This window comes from Saccopteryx leptura, chromosome 5 (assembly GCF_036850995.1).
Source record: "Saccopteryx leptura isolate mSacLep1 chromosome 5, mSacLep1_pri_phased_curated, whole genome shotgun sequence".
Taxonomy (NCBI): Eukaryota; Metazoa; Chordata; class Mammalia; order Chiroptera; family Emballonuridae; genus Saccopteryx; species Saccopteryx leptura.
In genome coordinates, this window is record NC_089507.1 from 205503539 (window position 1) to 205520817 (window position 17279).

General features: G+C 44.6%; 1 protein-coding gene across 1 annotated transcript in view; it reads right to left on the reverse strand.

Annotated features, from left to right (window-relative positions):
• The window catches only part of PKIG (cAMP-dependent protein kinase inhibitor gamma), a 64600-nt gene extending 47321 nt beyond the window's left edge, over window positions 1–17279 (reverse strand). Inside the window, exon 1 of the mRNA XM_066387710.1 lies at window positions 17148–17279. The gene's annotated coding sequence lies outside the window, so the exon portion shown is untranslated. The remainder of the gene's footprint in view (window positions 1–17147) is intronic.

Consider the following 17279-nt stretch of genomic DNA (forward strand, 5'->3'; position numbering starts at 1 on the left):
ACCTACAGAACTTGGGAAGCTTTGGAGAAACAAAAACATTTAGTGAGAACAAACTTCCTATATATACAGGGAGGGGCAAAAGTAGGTTTACACTTGTTCATATGAAAAATAATAACTAACAAATGATAAAACAGAATAGTGAAATAGAACACTTAAACTATATAAACTTCACCAAATCCCTAAAACCCAAAACTGGAACAGTATTTTTAATACCCTACTTAGAAAAAGAAAATGTCACACATACTGTAGGTAACAAAAATAAATCAGTAAGGGGATTATTTTCCTGTTTGTCAATCAAGTCAAAACCGTCTCTGCAGCCAGGCATGTTGGGGGAAGCTTTCTTCAAAACGCAGGTGGCCTGGGAGTCTTTCCAGGAAGACTCAGCAAAGCCTGTGTTCTGTCTACTGCAGACACTTTGGACTCCACATGGAATTCTGCGGTTTTGTCCTTTGCTCAAAACGTCTTTGGTAAACCTCGATCCTGGTCCCCTCCCAAGCTGGGTTCCACCCCTGTGCAAGCAGCCGCCTATTCCAGTCCTGTCTGACTGGTGCCCCTCGGCCGCAGCGGGTCTAAGCTAGCCAGTGAGTCTGGGCCCTGCTCAAAATCCACCTCTCCCATTGCTCTCGGTATCGGGTTAAAAGTCCTGACTCATAATGGGGTGTTTTTACATGAGTATATGCACTTGTCTCGAGCATTTCGCTGTATGTAAAATTTATCTCAGTTAAAAAAATTATTTTTAATCAATAAACTGACTCACATGTTCTGTATGATCTAGCCCTGCAAGCTTCCCCAAATTACTTATCTTGTGCTAAACTTCCCCCTCATTTGATCGTCCACTGGTCACTCTGGCATCTTTTTTTTTTAGTGAGAGGAGGGGAGGCAGAGACAAACTCCCCACATGCGCCCAGACCAAGATGCACCCGGTAAGCCCGCTAGGGGGCAATGCTCTGCCCATTTGGGGCCCTTGCTCCACTGCAACTGGAGCAATTTTTTTTAGCACCTGAGGTGGAAGCCATGGAACCAGCCTCAGCACCAGGGGCCAACTCACTCCAATCAAGCCATGACTGCAGGAGAGGAGGAGAGAGAGAATGAGTGAAAGATAGAGAAAGAGAGAAATGAGGGGGAGGGGTAGAGAAACAGACGGTGGCTTCTCCTGTGTGCCCTGGCCGGGAATCAAACCTAAATATCCACAACCGGGCCAACGCTCTACCACTGAGCCATGAGTCAACCGGCCAGGGCCCAACTCTGGTACCTATTTCACTTCCCCCACAAGGAGGCTCTTTCCCACCTGAAGGCCTACACACACGTGGCTCTTTCTGCCTGGACTCTCTTTCTGCCATCCATGCCTGTCTCCTATTCATCCGGCCAGTCTCAGCTTGGGTGCCTTTTCCTCCAAGACCCCTTCCTTCCTCCATTCTCCCTGACTCCCAAGCGCATGCGCACGGTGCAGGCCGGGCACTTCTCCACTGCCCTTCCGCCCCTACTTCCATCCCCACAGCACTTCCTACTCCCACGTGTTTGATTATAGGCCCATGGAGACAGGCACCGACCTTCACTCACTGCGGGGTGTTGGCACCTGGCCTATCACAGATGATCAGTGAATATTCATCTAACGACTGTCAGATGAAGGCATAAGGACACTAGTCATCCCATCTCATCTCTGCCCGTCCTTCCCCATTTTGCTGACTAACGTGCTGCCTGAATTTTGTGACTGTCATCTCAGAGCCATCAGTTAAGACGTCACAGCTCTGGCTCTAATTCTGCTTGGGTTTCTTATCTCAGGAGAAAAAAAAAATTCTAAATTCAACAGAATTTAAATTGAGGTGACAACATACGTTTATAACATGCACATTTCAGGCACTATCTCATCTCTCAGCCAAGAGATTGGTTTGTCTGGACAAGGTTTGATGTCAGGTGTTCAGCTACCCGGCATTGGTCATTCTGGCCACTCCAAGTCAGCACAGACTCGATCCTTTCCTGAGATGGAATTATTAACATGACAACCTTCAAACTTTTCATTTTGAAAAGCAGAGGGGAAAAAAGGTAACCCGACTGAATTCCCCCAAAATTCTTCCCCATGCAAGGCAGTTTTGAAGGGTGGAGAGGAAAAGGAGAGGGATGAGTCAGTGTGAATCAGCATTAAGAAAAAAGCTCTGCTTCTGGTAAACAGTTTGCTCTTTTATAGACAGGATTAGGGTTACTTGACTCTGGCCGCTAAAAATACACAAACAACAGGTGGTATACATTATATAAGTAGTTGCAAAACAGAAACACAGATCACTGGCTCTACAAAGGGAACAGTTCGTCAGAGATGGGCCAGACCTTCTCCAGGGCCTGTTTCTTCTCCGAGAAGTGTCAAGACTAAGTAAGCAGTTCTTTTAAGACAATTAAGATCCTAAATATTCCTACTGCTCCCTCAAGCGACCTAAAGAAATGACTGCACTTCCCTCACAAGAACCGCCCCTGAATGAGCACCTACTATGTGCTAATGACTGTGCCTAGCACCTCATATAATTCGTCTTTCAACTAACAACAAACCTGGAAGGTGGGTATTACTATTAACATTTTATAGACCAGGAATCTGGGGCTCACAGAGGCTAGGAAATTTACCCAACGCTGCAGAGCAGTGGCGCCATGCCTTGAGTCTGGATCTGACTTGGGAGCGCTCGTCTCCCCGGGTCTCAATCTCCACTCGGAAATACGTATGAATCGCCTCGTGCAAGGCAATGTACCAGGTACCACAGGACACACAAGGGCATGAGGCCGCCCCAATTACCATGAAGCAAGGGTAAAAGAAAAACAGGATTACTAGGAGAGATTCATTTCTCTACGTCCCTAACCTTGAAGAAGGCCCGCCACATAGGAGTTCCCCGGGAAATTATTTTTGAAATATATGTGAAAGATAAAGAAAACGCCAACCAAATGTAACACAAGGCAGTTGGTGGTTAGTGTCATAAGCAAGAATGTGCTGTGGGAGTTTAGATCCCATCGTGGTGCAGGGCTCTGAGGGAGACCCCTGAGCACGTGGCCTCTGAGACAAGCTGGACGGATGGGCTTTGAGAGGCGACAGTGAAACAAGAGATCAATGGAACACCGGGAACGATGCAGTGGGGTGAACCCTTTGGCACCTCCAGCAAAACATGGAGAAATAAGGGACATCGTGTGGGCCTTGGGTGTCCATTTCCCTTGAATTTAACCCATAGCTCCTTCACTAGGGGATTGGTTAGGTCAAGGACTCCAATCTGTGTGTGTGTGGGGGGGGGATTTTTGGTTGTCACACTATTTGACTGCCTTCTTGGTAGTTAGTTGATGGGGACCAGGAGGTTAAACGCCCAGCAAATTGTGAGGCAGTCTTTTTTTTTTTTTTTTTTTTTTTACAGGGACAGAGAGAGTCAGAGAGAGGGATAGATAGGGACAGACAGACAGGAATGAAGAGAGATCAGAAGCATCAATCATCAGTTTTTTGTTTCAACACTTTAGTTGTTCATTGATTGCTTTCTCATATGTGCCTTGACCGCGGGCCTTCAGCAGGCCAAGTAACCCCTTGCTCGAGCCAGCGACCTTGGGTCCAAGCTGGTGAGCTTTGCTCAAACCAGATGAGCCCGCGCTCAAGCTGGTGACCTCGGGGTCTCGAACCTGGGTCCTCGGCATCCCAGTTCGACGCTGTATCCACTGCGCCACCGCCTGGTCAGGCTTGAGGTAGTCTTATGGACACAAAAACTGCCCTTCTCCTGACTTCCAAATACCAAGACATTCACATAAGTGGAAAACCTGTTTATTATTATATGGGCCTAGAACTTCCTTTTATGTTACGAAGCACTTTCGCATGGTTTTAGAGGCCATACACGTTGCATGGGAAAAGAGAGCTATCGAGACCATGGAAAAGGAGGACGTGCTCCGTTTGTATTTAGGGGTAAATGATCATGTCTGTAACATGCTTTCAAGTTGTTCTGAAGAAATGAAAAGCACACATATATGCAGATAAAGCATATTCAGCACAATGTTAACACTGATCTATAGATGTTCATTGTACTTTTTAATTTTTTTCTGTATGTTTGAAAATTTTCATAATAGAGAGCTCAGAAAAAATAAATCTGGCCCTCATTAAATGAAAGGTTATAATAACAGCTAAGAGCACAGACTCTATCACTCTGTGGCTGTAGGCAGGTAATTTTCCTCTCCCTGTGCCTCAGTTTCCCTCTCTGTAACATGAAGATAATAGCACCTACCTCATAGAGCTGTTATAAGGATGGAATAATCTGATAAATGGAAGCTGCTTGGCACAGATATGCACTCTAGAAGGCACAGGTATTATCACTGCACCTCAGTCAACAGTCCCCATCCACACACAGGCCCATTCTCCTCCTGAGTTATCTATGCAAGTAGCAAGGTTGGAAGTTCTTGACTAAAAGTCGTTTTCACAGTTTCCTCCCTATCAGATCCGCTCCCTCTCCCCCCTCCTTGCATCTGCTCCAGCCAGATAGATCCTCCTCAGCCTGATACTCGGGGCACTTCTTTGTTCTCAGACATCTCCTGACCATGTTCTCGCCCCACCCCGCCTGAACACCTTTTCTCCTTCCTCCTCCTAATTCCTACTAACCCTAAGGATCCGGGCCGAGCACCGGCTCTCTGGTGGGCCCTGCCAGACTCAGCCGCCACGTGGCTGTCCTCTTCTGGCGTCCTCCCAAAGCATAAGACTGCCTTCAAGTCTCAATTACCTTTCCATTTGTAGGTATCTCCCTAAACAGGCTTTAAACGCCTTGAGGACTAAGGCCTTCCTTTTCCATATTATTTTATTAGGATTCTCACAGCCCCTCGAAGACTCATTGTGAAATCTTCCTTTGCTTCAGGCTGCTGCATTTGCTCACTGAAACCTGCTCGTGTTCTTAACGATGCCTCAGATGAAAACTTGATCCAAAGGCTTTGCCCCAAACACAACGCTTCACTTGACAATAGCTTCTGTGCTGGCATAGAGCCCAAGTGGTCCCAAAGAATGCCAAGTTCCTCGTGCTGCACATTCAGAGGCCAGGACACCCTAAAGCAGGGGTCCCCAAACTTTTTACACAGGGGGCCAGTTCACTGTCCCTCAGACCGTTGGAGGGCTGGACTATAAAAAAAACTATGAACAAATCCCTATGCACACTGCACATATCTTATTTTAAAATAAAAAAACAAAACGGGAACAAATACAATATTTAAAATAAAGAACAAGTAAATTTAAATCAACAAACTGACCAGTATTTCAATGGGAACTATGCTCCTCTCACTGACCACCAATGAAAAAGGTGCCCCTTCCGGAAATGGGGCGGGGGCCGGATAAATGGCCTCAGGGGGCCGCATGCGGCCCGCGGGCCATAGTTTGGGGACCCCAGCCCTAAAGTACTGCTCTGGGTGTCAGCTGGTACCTCCTCCTGAACATACCCTAAGTCTGGCATGTGCTGTGTCTTCCCTTCCCACCCAGCAAACCATCCTTCCGCCTGAGTTCCCACTAGAAGGCCGATGTAATTAACAGTGACATGCTGAAAGTGACCGGATCGGAGTCCTCTCCTGAGGAGGCTGCCAGGAGAAAGGTATACACAAGGGGGCAGAGCAAGGAAAAGCAAAGCATCGTTCCAGACCGGGACTCTGACACCGGCACCAAGTCGAATTCCAGTGAGTTCAGCTGGACCATGCTGTTCACAGTGTTCCTTTGCTGAGAACCTTCTAATACTTTCCACTGTACTTAGAAGGAGATGCGTGCTCCTCTTCGCGGCCACGAAGCCTGGCGACCCCGCCTGGACTGTGTCTCTAGTCGGAAACGGTACTTCTCTCCCTCTCCCCGGCATCACGGCTCTGTCCGAGCTTTGAGCGGACAGCCTCAGCTCTGCTTCAGAGCCCTTGTGCCCGTGGCTTCCACTCATGGTCACACTCACCAGCTGCGTGACCACAGATAACTATCTCAATCACTATGAAACTCAGTTTCCTATCAATGAAGGTCAGTACGTTTTAAATACTGGATAAAATCCCCCGATTCCTTCAGAAGTTAAAACTATTCCCAATTTCACTTTTCAGTGATTAACAAGGAGGATCAAGGAGTACATCTGACCCCTTTTTAACTTCCTTTTCACTCAGAGACATAAATATGTACCAAAGTAAAGGATTCCCATAATTATAAAAACCCAAAGTTTTTTCCCCATTGACTCTACTGATTTAAAAGTTTCAATTCGATTTAAATTAGAAGTAGCACATCTTCTAATACAACATTGGTTAGATGGCTACTATGAATGATCTGTGCTAGATCCTTTGAAAAGCAATACTAACAAAATATACTGAAGTCCTGGGGTGGGGTCAAGTAAAGAGACAGTGTAATAAAACATTTAAATAAGACAGTCTATGGGAAATAAATCTAAGAGTTCATATGTCACCGGGGCCAAAGAGTGGCATTAGGATAGTGCTCTTTTTGAGATAAAACTGTACTTTGTGTTTATTTGTTTTTTGTTATTTGAGGATAGAGAATGAGGGAGGGTAGTTTGTTTGACTGAAGACGTTTATGAAAGTACAAGATGTTAATCAAAGATGGAAAGAAAGCCAACTTTTTACTTACTGAAACAACAAAAATCAAACTTTAAAAAAATCAAACCTAATGGCAAGTGGTTATTTGAAGAGGGAGAAAAATCTTCCAGAGAATTTAAGGTTAGGGCACTGACCCTCTGACCTGCATTTACATAACTCTCATACCCAGGAGACGTGACAGCTGATTGTCCTGTCCAAACAAACTCCGCAGAAATTTATTATAACCCTCACAGAGGTCCCATTTCTCTTCCCACAGTATCTACTAATTCTTATCTCAGTGTGTGATTGGGATGAATGTTCTGCATAATTAGAATTCTTTGCAGTACTGAGGAGAAAACCAAGTGTTTAAAGCGTAGTCTTCATTTAAAAAAACACAACACTGACTTTTTTAGAGGAATTCTGGCTTTGGGAAAGCTCTTTTAACGAGGAGTTGAGCAACGTGCTGTAAGAGAAATATAGACAAATGAGGATACTGTTTATATTTCAAAGATGGTGAAACAGATTCTGCTGCAAAATTTGACCAAGTGTTCCTAAGGAAAGCTATTTTTAGCCCTTTATCAACTTGGTTGATAAGTATTTCATTTCTTGTGCATATATGGACAAGCTATATAAAGGCACATTGTTTCCATGCTTTAGAAACAAACATTTGGCAAATGGAAACGAAGCTTATTGCACTAGAATGTTTACTTGCTAGACTGAAAAGTAACTCAAGGGCCCACTAATGTGAAGCCTCAGAGTAAGTGCGAGTTCATACAGGAATAGGCTGGACTCCCCAAAACCATGGTCCCCTTCCAGAACAGACCACCAATCTAGAAAGCTGTGATGAATGCTAATTAATCCAGAACCCATTTCCGTGAACTGTTTCACGGTCTCATGTGGTATATAAGATGCTGTCACCATTCCCACTCTTTTCAGATGGAGAAACTGCAGCTCAGAAAGGCTGGTGTCCGAAGTCACAGAGTAGGGAAGCGCCGTGGCTATCACAGTCAGCTTCCTAAAGCTACGCAGAGGTGATGATGATGGCAGCGACAGCATGTCAGTCACACTCACCGTGTGCTGAGCATTGTTCCTTGCCCCCTTCCTATGTCGATTCAGGTCACCTTCAGGACCACCCTATCAGGTACACTGGCAGGTTTGTCTTCGGGCCACCAACCTACCCTTTGTCCACCCTGCCACTATACATCCCTGCTTCTGCCCCCACAGATTAAAATGAGCACTCTAAAGTCCTGATGTTCTCTCTACCCTCATCCCGACTCAAAACCGGCTCCAAAATGCTGATAATTACTGAAGCTGGATGAGGGGTAGTGGGAGTTTTTTACATTTTTCTACCTTCATATTTGAAAATTACCTTATACACCTTTAAAATGTTGTGCTCTAATGTGGAATCTGATCTACTGAAGAGGCTAGAAGACCAGCCTCCACTAAATGGATTCAAAGGATGTGTTATGGACGATAGCTATGTAATAAAAGAAAGTCACATCATCCCGCGAACCCCTTATGCTAGGAGAAATAAACGTCCCATGTATGCAGGATTCCTGTGCTCAACTAGCTAGGAGTTTAGGAGCAGACCAAAACAAACGCAAAAGGAATTACAGAGGAGGGGTATTTATGAGAAATGCTATAAAAAGAAAAGTTTAGCCCTGGCCGGTTGGCTCAGTGGTAGAGCGTCGGCCTGGCGTGCAGAAGTCCCGGGTTTGATTCCCGGCCAGGGCACACAGGAGAAGCGCCCATCTGCTTCTCCACCCCTCCCCCTCTCCTTCCTCTCTGTCTCTCTCTTCCCCTCCCGCAGCCGAGGCTCCATTGGAGCAAGGATGGCCCGGGCGCTGGGGATGGCTCCTTGGCCTCTGCCCCAGGCGCTAGAGTGGCTCTGGTCGCAACAGAGCGACGCCCCGGAGGGGCAGAGCATCGCCCCCTGGTGGGCGGAGCGTCGCCGCCTGGTGGGCGTGCCGGGTGGATCCCGGTCGGGCGCATGCGGGAGTCTGTCTGACTGTCTCTCCCCTTTTCCGGCTTCAGAAAAATACAGAAAAAAAAAAAAGAAAAGTTCAAACACAGTGCTATGTGAATTGGAAAAAGAAGTCACAGTAGGACAAATTTCCATTCAACGTTAACTCTCTGGGACAGTCCAAACTTTCTGGTGTATTGAACACTAAACATTATCTAAATTCAGTGAGTGGCGGCCCACAAGAAGAAATGGAGTTAAACCCAAAAGCAAAATTCATGCTGGAATGCCCACATGCCCTCTCTTCTGTGGCGCAATCATGGTCTCCAGACAGAAATCCAAGCCTCTAGGTGGAGAGAGCCAGAGCTCCTCAGATGTCTTAGGAGCAAAACATGTTAGCAGGGAAGAGAATAACCAAAACACCACTTATAACACTAAAAACTGAGAAACAATGCAAATGTCCAACAAAAGGATTTGGTGATATTATTCATGTCAACTGATGCACATTAATCTATTCATAACAATTAAAATAAATAAATAAAGTAGAAGCTCTCTCCCCAATGTGATCAGGACTAGTAACGGTAGAATTCACTAAAAACAAAACCAAAAACAACAGCTGGTTAAAGAGAGAAATCGTTTAAAATGTACATTCATTTGTCAAATACTTGATAAGAAACCAAGGCTTTTTCTTGAGAATAAGTTCTAGCAATTAAAGTTCTGGCATGAACCACACCCGTGATACGTGTCTATGATTTCTAGTTTTTACTGGAAAGCCACTTGTGAAATGAAATCTGAAGGCAAAATCCAACGTTTTGATGAACTTTTGTCCTCATTCATTTCAGAGATCTCGTCTTACCTATAATTTGACAAGAACCTTTTTTTTAAAAATCATTTCTCTTTATCAGGTCTTTTAAATGCATTCAGTGTTTTGGGGTTTTTTTTAAAGTCATTTTTTCCCCCTTTTGGTCCTCATGTTTCATTAGTTTACACTTAGTTATTTTGTAATTCAATAACAAGGAGAACAGGCTTGGCAATGACCCACCTGACTCTTGTTCTTCATCCTCATCATCATGGCAATACTTACAAGGTGTTTAATATGTGCCATGCATTGTTCTAAGCATTCTACCTATATTAAGCCCTTTACTCCTCAAGGTCTAGATACCATTGTGACATCACCTTTTGAAAAAGGACACGCAGTGAGGTTGAGTAACTTGCCTGGGGTCACACAGCTAGTAAATGGCAGAGAACTGCGACACAGGTAGTAGTCTGGTTCCAAGTTGGTGACTTCAATCACTGTACTAAAAACTCCTTAAAGCCAAAAAAGTGAGAGATTCAGTGTGGCGGAGCTCGAGAGCAGTGCTGTTCACAGTAGTTTCTGCAATGAGGTCAGCGGTTGAGATCTGAAACCCCAGTTCTTCGCACTGTACAACTGCGCATTTCTGTGGGCCCTAGGGCTTCCCCAGTATTGGCCAGCCTGAGAACAGTGCCTCTCAGGCCATAGGAAACCTGTGCCATTTAGTAGTCGCCTGGAAATAACATTTTAATTAAGTTTTAGTTACTTTCAATCATAGTGCCTTCAGCTTGAATAGATTATCCATAAGAAATTGACCTAAAGCGAAAAGATCTGATGTCTCACTTAACTTAAAAACCACAGGGAAGCCTGACCTGTGGTGGCATAGTGGATAAAGCCTCAACCTGGAAATGCTGAGGTCGCCGTTTCGAAACCCTGGGCTTGCCTGGTCAAGGCACCTATGGGAGTTGATGCTTCCAGCTCCTCCCCCCTTCTCTCTCTCTGTCTCTCTCTCCTCTCTCTCTCTCTCTCTCCTCTCTAAAAATGAATAAAAAAAACCCCCACAGGGAAACAGGTACGATCCTTCAGATAAGCTAATTTAAAATAATACATATAGTTTCCATTTTCTTAGGTTGCAAAAATACAATCAGTGAGCAGCAGAATGCTAAGCTTTCATACAAATACCCAAAGAAAAACACAGTCTAGTCTTAAAAACATTACTGGCCATGGACAATCATTGAAAAACCGCTACTCAAACCCGGGTGATGGATGAGTAAATATTACCATCATAATTGTTTATGAAAACTCACAAGCTATATTTTTAAATGATATACGTATACATATATAATACTGTCATTCTTCAGGCAGCCAAGACCCCCAAATAAAGAATGTTATAGCATAGAATTAAAAAAGGACTACGTACTTCGATAAAAGTAAAAATTAAAAACAAAAGAAAGCTTTATGTGTAAAACATTTTGCAGTTTGTTCACGAGCACCTGCCTGTCTCTCTCCCCCAATCCTACCATGTTCAGAGCTACCCCAACGAGGTGCAAATTTCCCCCTTAAGACCTTACAGCTATTAGCTGTCTCAAACCAAAGGAGACTGCTAATCATTTTTTTCAATAAAAAGGGCGTGCCCCAGTCTACATAGAGACAAAGGCAGCGCTGTAAACTGAAACTGAGCAGGGCTTGGGGTAGCAGGAGGCTTAACTATTCACCACTGGAAAACAGATTTCAGAAATAATAACAGCAGCTAATATTTACTGAGTGGCTCTCATTGCCAGGTCCTGTGTTAAGTGCTTTAACTATATAGCTAATCCTTACAACTCTATGCAGTAGGTGCTATTACTAAGGAACTCACTAAACATCATATATTTATTCGAAATACTTCGGGAATATAGTAAAGCTTTGAAATTTGGTTTCCCCACTTACTGGCTGATTCTGAGCAACTTACACTTTTTCTTTTTCTTTTTTTTTTTGCAAGAGAGACAGACAGACAGACAGGAAGGGAGAGAGATGAGAAGTATCAACTCGTAGTTGCAGCACTTTAGTTGTTCATTGATTGCTTCTCATATGTGCCCTGGCCGGGAGCTCATGTCTATGATCGTAGCTCAATGGCAACCCCGAACTCAAGCAGGATGAACCTGCGCTCAAGCCACTGACCTTGGGGTTTTGAACCTGGGTCCTCAACATTCCAGATCAACACTCCATCCACTGCGCCACCACTTGGTCAGGCTGTAGTTACTTCTTAATATGACACTGGCTCTCTTCTCTCAAAAGGAGAGTGTCAAAAATATTTGTAATACATTAAACTTCTCTAACTTCAGTTGTTTACATTTTTTGTTTACTTTCCCAATTATTCATGTTTCCCCTACTAAAGACAGAAAGTAAAATTACAGAAGACTGTGTTGTTGAGTAAAAACTGAACACAATTAGGAATCAATGTAATCTAAATAGGACTTGTTTAAAACATGCAAAGTGCTGTCTGACCAGGCGGTGGCGCGGTGGATAGAGCATCGGACTGGGATGCGGAGGACACAGATTCGAGACCCCTAGGTCGCCAGCTTGAGCGCGGGCTCATCTGGTTTGAGCAAGGCTCACCAGCTTGAGCCCAAGGTCACTGGCTCGAGCAAGAGGTCACTCGGTCTGCTGTAGCACCCCCCCCCCCCCGTCAAGACACATATGAGAAAGCAATCAATGAACAACTAAGAAGCCGCAAGGAAAAATTGATGTTTCTTAGCTCTCTCCCTTCCTGTCTGTCTGTCCCTATCTGTCCCTCTCTCTGACTCTGTCTCTGCCACAAAAAAAAAAACCAACGAAAACATTCAAAGTGCTTTTAGAAGACTAGATATGTAATGTTTAGCACTAATCTTCATCTCAAAATAAAAGTTAATTAATAGAGGTTCCAATCTAAGGAACAGAAAGAGAAATTAAGCACAATCTGACTTCAGCTTGCAGAATGGGTTGGAGGGAGAGCCAGAAAGATCTTTCAATAATGTAAATCTGATTAAGTCATTTCCCTTCCATTCAATGGCTTCCCTCTGCTTTCGGGAAAAAGTCCAAGCTCCTGAATTAAGGCTCCGGTGGCTGGCTCTCCAGCCTTATTTCCACCCTCCCTCAGGACCCATGCCTGCTTCGCGCCACAAGCAGGGAGGGCTTCCCCTTACACTCCTCTCCCCTACCTCTTAGTTGTCAAGTCCTGTGGATTCTCCCGGGACCCCTCTCAGATCTGCCTTCTCCATCCCACTCCTGCTGCCACTGCCCTAGATCAGGCCTGTCTCGTTTTAATTTCACTTTTTTTTTTACCTTTACTCCTCCATCTCCCCAAATAGGCTAAATATATCCTTATTGCTTTTTCTAATTATGAAAGCAATTCATGCTCATAAAAAAGAAAAATAATGCAAAAAAGAAAGGAATAAAAGTCTCCCCAGGATCTCAAGACACAGACATATAAAGAACTTTTTCAAGTACATCCAGGTGCACGGCAGCATTATTCACAAAAAGCCCTAATCAGGAAGCAACCCAAATGTCCATCCATGAAATGGATAAACAAAGTGTGCATATGCACGCACTGTATGTACAAAATGTTTTGGAATGTTATTCAGTTTCAAAAAGGAAGGAAATTCTGACAGATGCTACAACATAGCTGAACCTTGAAAACATGGTGCTAAATGAAAGCCAATCACAAAAAGATAAATATTATATGATTCCACTTAGACAAAGTATCCAGAGCAGTCAAGTTCACACAGACAGACAGTAGAACCCTGATTGCCAGGGGCTGGGGGAGGGGAAACGGGATCTTGTTTAATGGGTGTAAAGTTTCAGTTTTACAAGATGAAAAGGTTCTGGAGAATGACTGATTGCACGATATAAATATCCTTAACACTATTGAACTGTACATTGAAAATGGTTAAGATGATAAATTTTATGTTATGGGCATTTTACCACAATTAAAAACACAATTTTAAAAAAATAAATCTTTCCCAGACATTTCTCCTATAAATAGGTATGTATATATTTAAAAGAAGTTAAAAATAGGCACATACTCCCCTGGCCGGTTAGCTCAGCGGTAGAGCGTCGGCCTAGCGTGCGGAGGACCCGGGTTCGATTCCCGGCCAGGGCACACAGGAGAAGCGCCCATTTGCTTCTCCACCCCTCCTCCGCACTTTCCTCTCTGTCTCTCTCTTCCCCTCCTGCAGCCAAGGCTCCATTGGAGCAAAGATGGCCCGGGCGCTGGGGATGGCTCTGTGGCCTCTGCCCCAGGCGCTAGAGTGGCTCTGGTCGCAATATGGCGACGCCCAGGATGGGCAGAGCGTCGCCCCATGGTGGGCGTGCCAGGTGGATCCCGGTCGGGCGCATGCGGGAGTCTGTCTGACTGTCTCTCCCCGTTTCCAGCTTCAGAAAAATGGGAAAAAAAAAAAAAAAAAAAAAAAAATAGGCACATACTGTAATATGCTTTTCATACCTAACCATACTTTAAACTTCTTTCATATATATAATATATATGAGATATATATATATATATATATCCCACCTCATTCTTTTTTTTTTTTTTTTTTTTAACAGAGACAGAGTTAGAGAGAGGGATAGACAGGAACAGAGAGATGAGAAGCATCAATCATTAGTTTTTTTGTTGCGACACCTTAGTTGTTCATTGATTGTTTTCTCATATGTGCCTTGACTACAGGCCTTCAACAGACCGAGTAACCCCTTGTGCCAGTGACCACTTGAGCCAGTGACCTTGGGTCCAAGCTGGTGAGCTTTTGCTCAAATCAGATGAGCCCGCGCTCAAGCTGGTGACCTCGGGGTCTCGAACCTAGGTCCTCGGCATCCCAGTCCAACACTCTATCCACTGCACCACTGCCTGGTCAAGCTCCACCTCATTCTTTTTTAATGGCTAGTAGTACCCATCACATGACTGCACCATAATTTAACCAGTCTGTTTGCAGTTTTTCAATGTTATAAAAACATCATAGTCAACATCTTAGTATATTTCTCATTATGTCTTATGCTAGACATCCAGTTTTTTTCATAGCCCTTTTTGGGTATCAATATCCCGATTTTCCAAAGGGAAAAATACCTCCTCTTAACCCAAACACTTGTTGTCCTCATCCTACCTCCTCCCCTCCAGCCTACACTTTTTCTGTTTGGCTGTCCTGGGCACGTTTATTTTAAAGTTTATTCCTCATACTTAATTTCCATAATGCTACTGTCATTTCTTCTATACTGACATTTTCTGACTGTCGTGGCTTGCATAACACAATTGCTTTTTGTCTATCTTCTAGCTGCTGGTTCACTTAACCCTGTATCTAGTTATTTTTAACTTAATTCTGTTGAATTTTCAGAGCATATAATCATACAATAGGCAGACAATCACGTCATCTCGTAAAGCCTAAATGCTCTTGGGCTCAGGCCGACCTGGATGCAAATCCTCCGCGACCTTTCTTAAGCATTTTCCCTGGGTTTCCTCACCCAGGAGCTGGGAACTCTAAGGAGGCTATCTCGCAGCTTTGTTGTAAAGGTCACATTATTGAGACTTGTGGGTGAAAAGTGCTTAGCACAATAGCACCTCCATAAACGTTTGCTATCTGCCGATAATGAAAATACAACTTTCCCTCCACATTTACACCTTTTATTTTCCTCTTGTTGCACTGTACTGGTGGCCCTCCTTTTCAGCATTTACCTTGCTCCCCACTTCTCCCCCCAAAAGCAGAAGCCACTAGACTCCTTTTAAAGCATCTGTGATGTGGATCTCATCCACTCTCACCTTCTCAGGAGAGCTGTGCCACTGCTTTTCCCTTCCCCTCTGTGTGTTCTCAGCGTTTCTCACCTTTGCCCTCAGCATTTCAGTCTGCTCTCCTCTCTCTCTTGCGTGCCTAAAGAGGCTTCACCTGATTCCCCAATCACATTCCGCCTTCTCCCCCTTCTCCTTCACAAACTTCTTTCAGCTGCCTACACGCTGTCTCTACCTTCTCTCAGGTCCCCCTCTCTCCTCATCCCACTGATACATCATATTGAACCTTTGGAAGCTGCTGGCATCATAGATTCTGCCACCACCGTTTCTCCAAATGTACTCAGTTAGATCCCCAGTGATATCTATACTTATTTATCCAAAGGACACTTTAATATTCAAGCTATTTAATTTGAAAGCTCAGCAGCATCCAGCAAAATGGAGCTCTTCCTTAGGCTTTCATTACTGCACAATCCTAAATTCCCTTCTACTCCTCTGGCCATTTCTTCTTGGTGTTGTCTTAAGTGAATGGTTCTTCCAAGAGCATTCACAGTGGCCCTGAATGAGCTGGGCCTTTTAAAAATATCTCTCTGGATCGGTCCCTTCCAATATTGATTAAGTTCTGCTTATACTGGATGGCTTTAGTCTTTTAAATATTGATTTAAGCTCTAGTTGTGCTAGGCTGCTTCCACTTCTATGAATGTACCTTTAAACCTGTTTGAAATATATGCCATGAGGGCAGAGACCTAATTCCTTACTGCCTGCCTGGCACATAGTAGATGCTCAATAAATACTTTTTTGGACACCATAAATGAATGGCTGCAATGTAAAAGTAGATTGGAGGAGTGACGACAAGAAAACTCTGATCTTTCTGAAACCATACCTCAATCAAACACACACCACACACTCACTGACCACTTAAAATCCTGATGGCTCCCACCGGCCCCCAAGATAAAGTCCAAACTTCTCAAAACTTGCAAGAAGATACAAGAAAAGTTTTTTAGAAGGAGCACCTCTTATCTCTCACACATCATCTAGCTAGATCACTTCTACTTCTCAGAATCTGATGCTAGCCAGCTTGTGAAATCTTGCAAATTCCCAAGAAGCCTGTGCTCTTTCCCCAGGGCTTTGCGCACACTGTTTACCCTGCCTAGAACATCATGCACTCATCGGCCTCATCTTATGACCAATACAGAGGCAGACTTCATGTCTCATTTTGGAAGTCATCCCCTTTCGGAATCTCTCTTTCATCATCCACCCAACCTCATCTTTGGAGACCTGGATTAACGGCGTTCTTTGTGTATTCATAGCCCCTTGCATGTCCAAAATCACAGCGCGAACCACACAAGTTCCTATTTATGCTGTGAAACTGTGGTGTTTCCTGAGGACAAGATGTCTCATTCACTCTTCTGCCTAAGGCAATCAGCCCAGGCCCTGGCACACAAAACACGCTCAATGATAGGCCTCCTTGTAGTACTGGTATACCTTGGAGATACAGCGAATTGAGTTCTAGACCACAGCAATAAAGCACGTATTGCAGTAAAGCCAATCGTAATCTTTTTCACAGGTGGAGGGCCTAGCTCTTCGTTTGTATTGTATAAATGCGCAACACCTGTGGAACGCGATTAAAGCCAAGAGCAATTAAAGGAGGTATGGTATGCCTATGTAGTAATCATCAAAGCTCCCAAGTAGTGAGGACTTACCTGCAAGGGCTTAAGCTTAAGATATAAATTAACTTTGTAATAACCTTATAAGACAGGTATGACCACTGTCCCCATTTTTCAGATGGGAAAACTGATACACAAAGTCAATCTTCTCTAGACCCAGAAGAATCACACACAGACATACACATTTTTTTTTTTTTTTTTTGCAGTTTTTAGTTATTCCCCGGCCCCCAAATAAGAAGGGCTTTTCTGTTTTCAAAGAAACTTTCAGATCAGGCTAAAGCAATGGCCCCAAAATACAATGAACAGCCGAAAGCGCACTCCAAACCAGCGCCGGGCAGGGTTAAGGGGCACAAACACCGGCTGAGGGGATGAGGGTCCGGCCTCCACCACCCGGTCCCTCGCCCTCTGCAAAGAGTCCGCACCAGAGTGGCGTGTTTGTTTGCGACTACCCACTCAGACCCCGCTCACCTGCTGTCCAGCCGCCTCGCCGAGTCGGGGCCGTCGGTCCGCAGCGCCTCCCCCGGGCTGCCAGGCGTCCGCAGCGCGCAGCGGAACCCGTTGCCTTGGCGACCGGAGCGGCTGAACTCCCGTGGTACACGC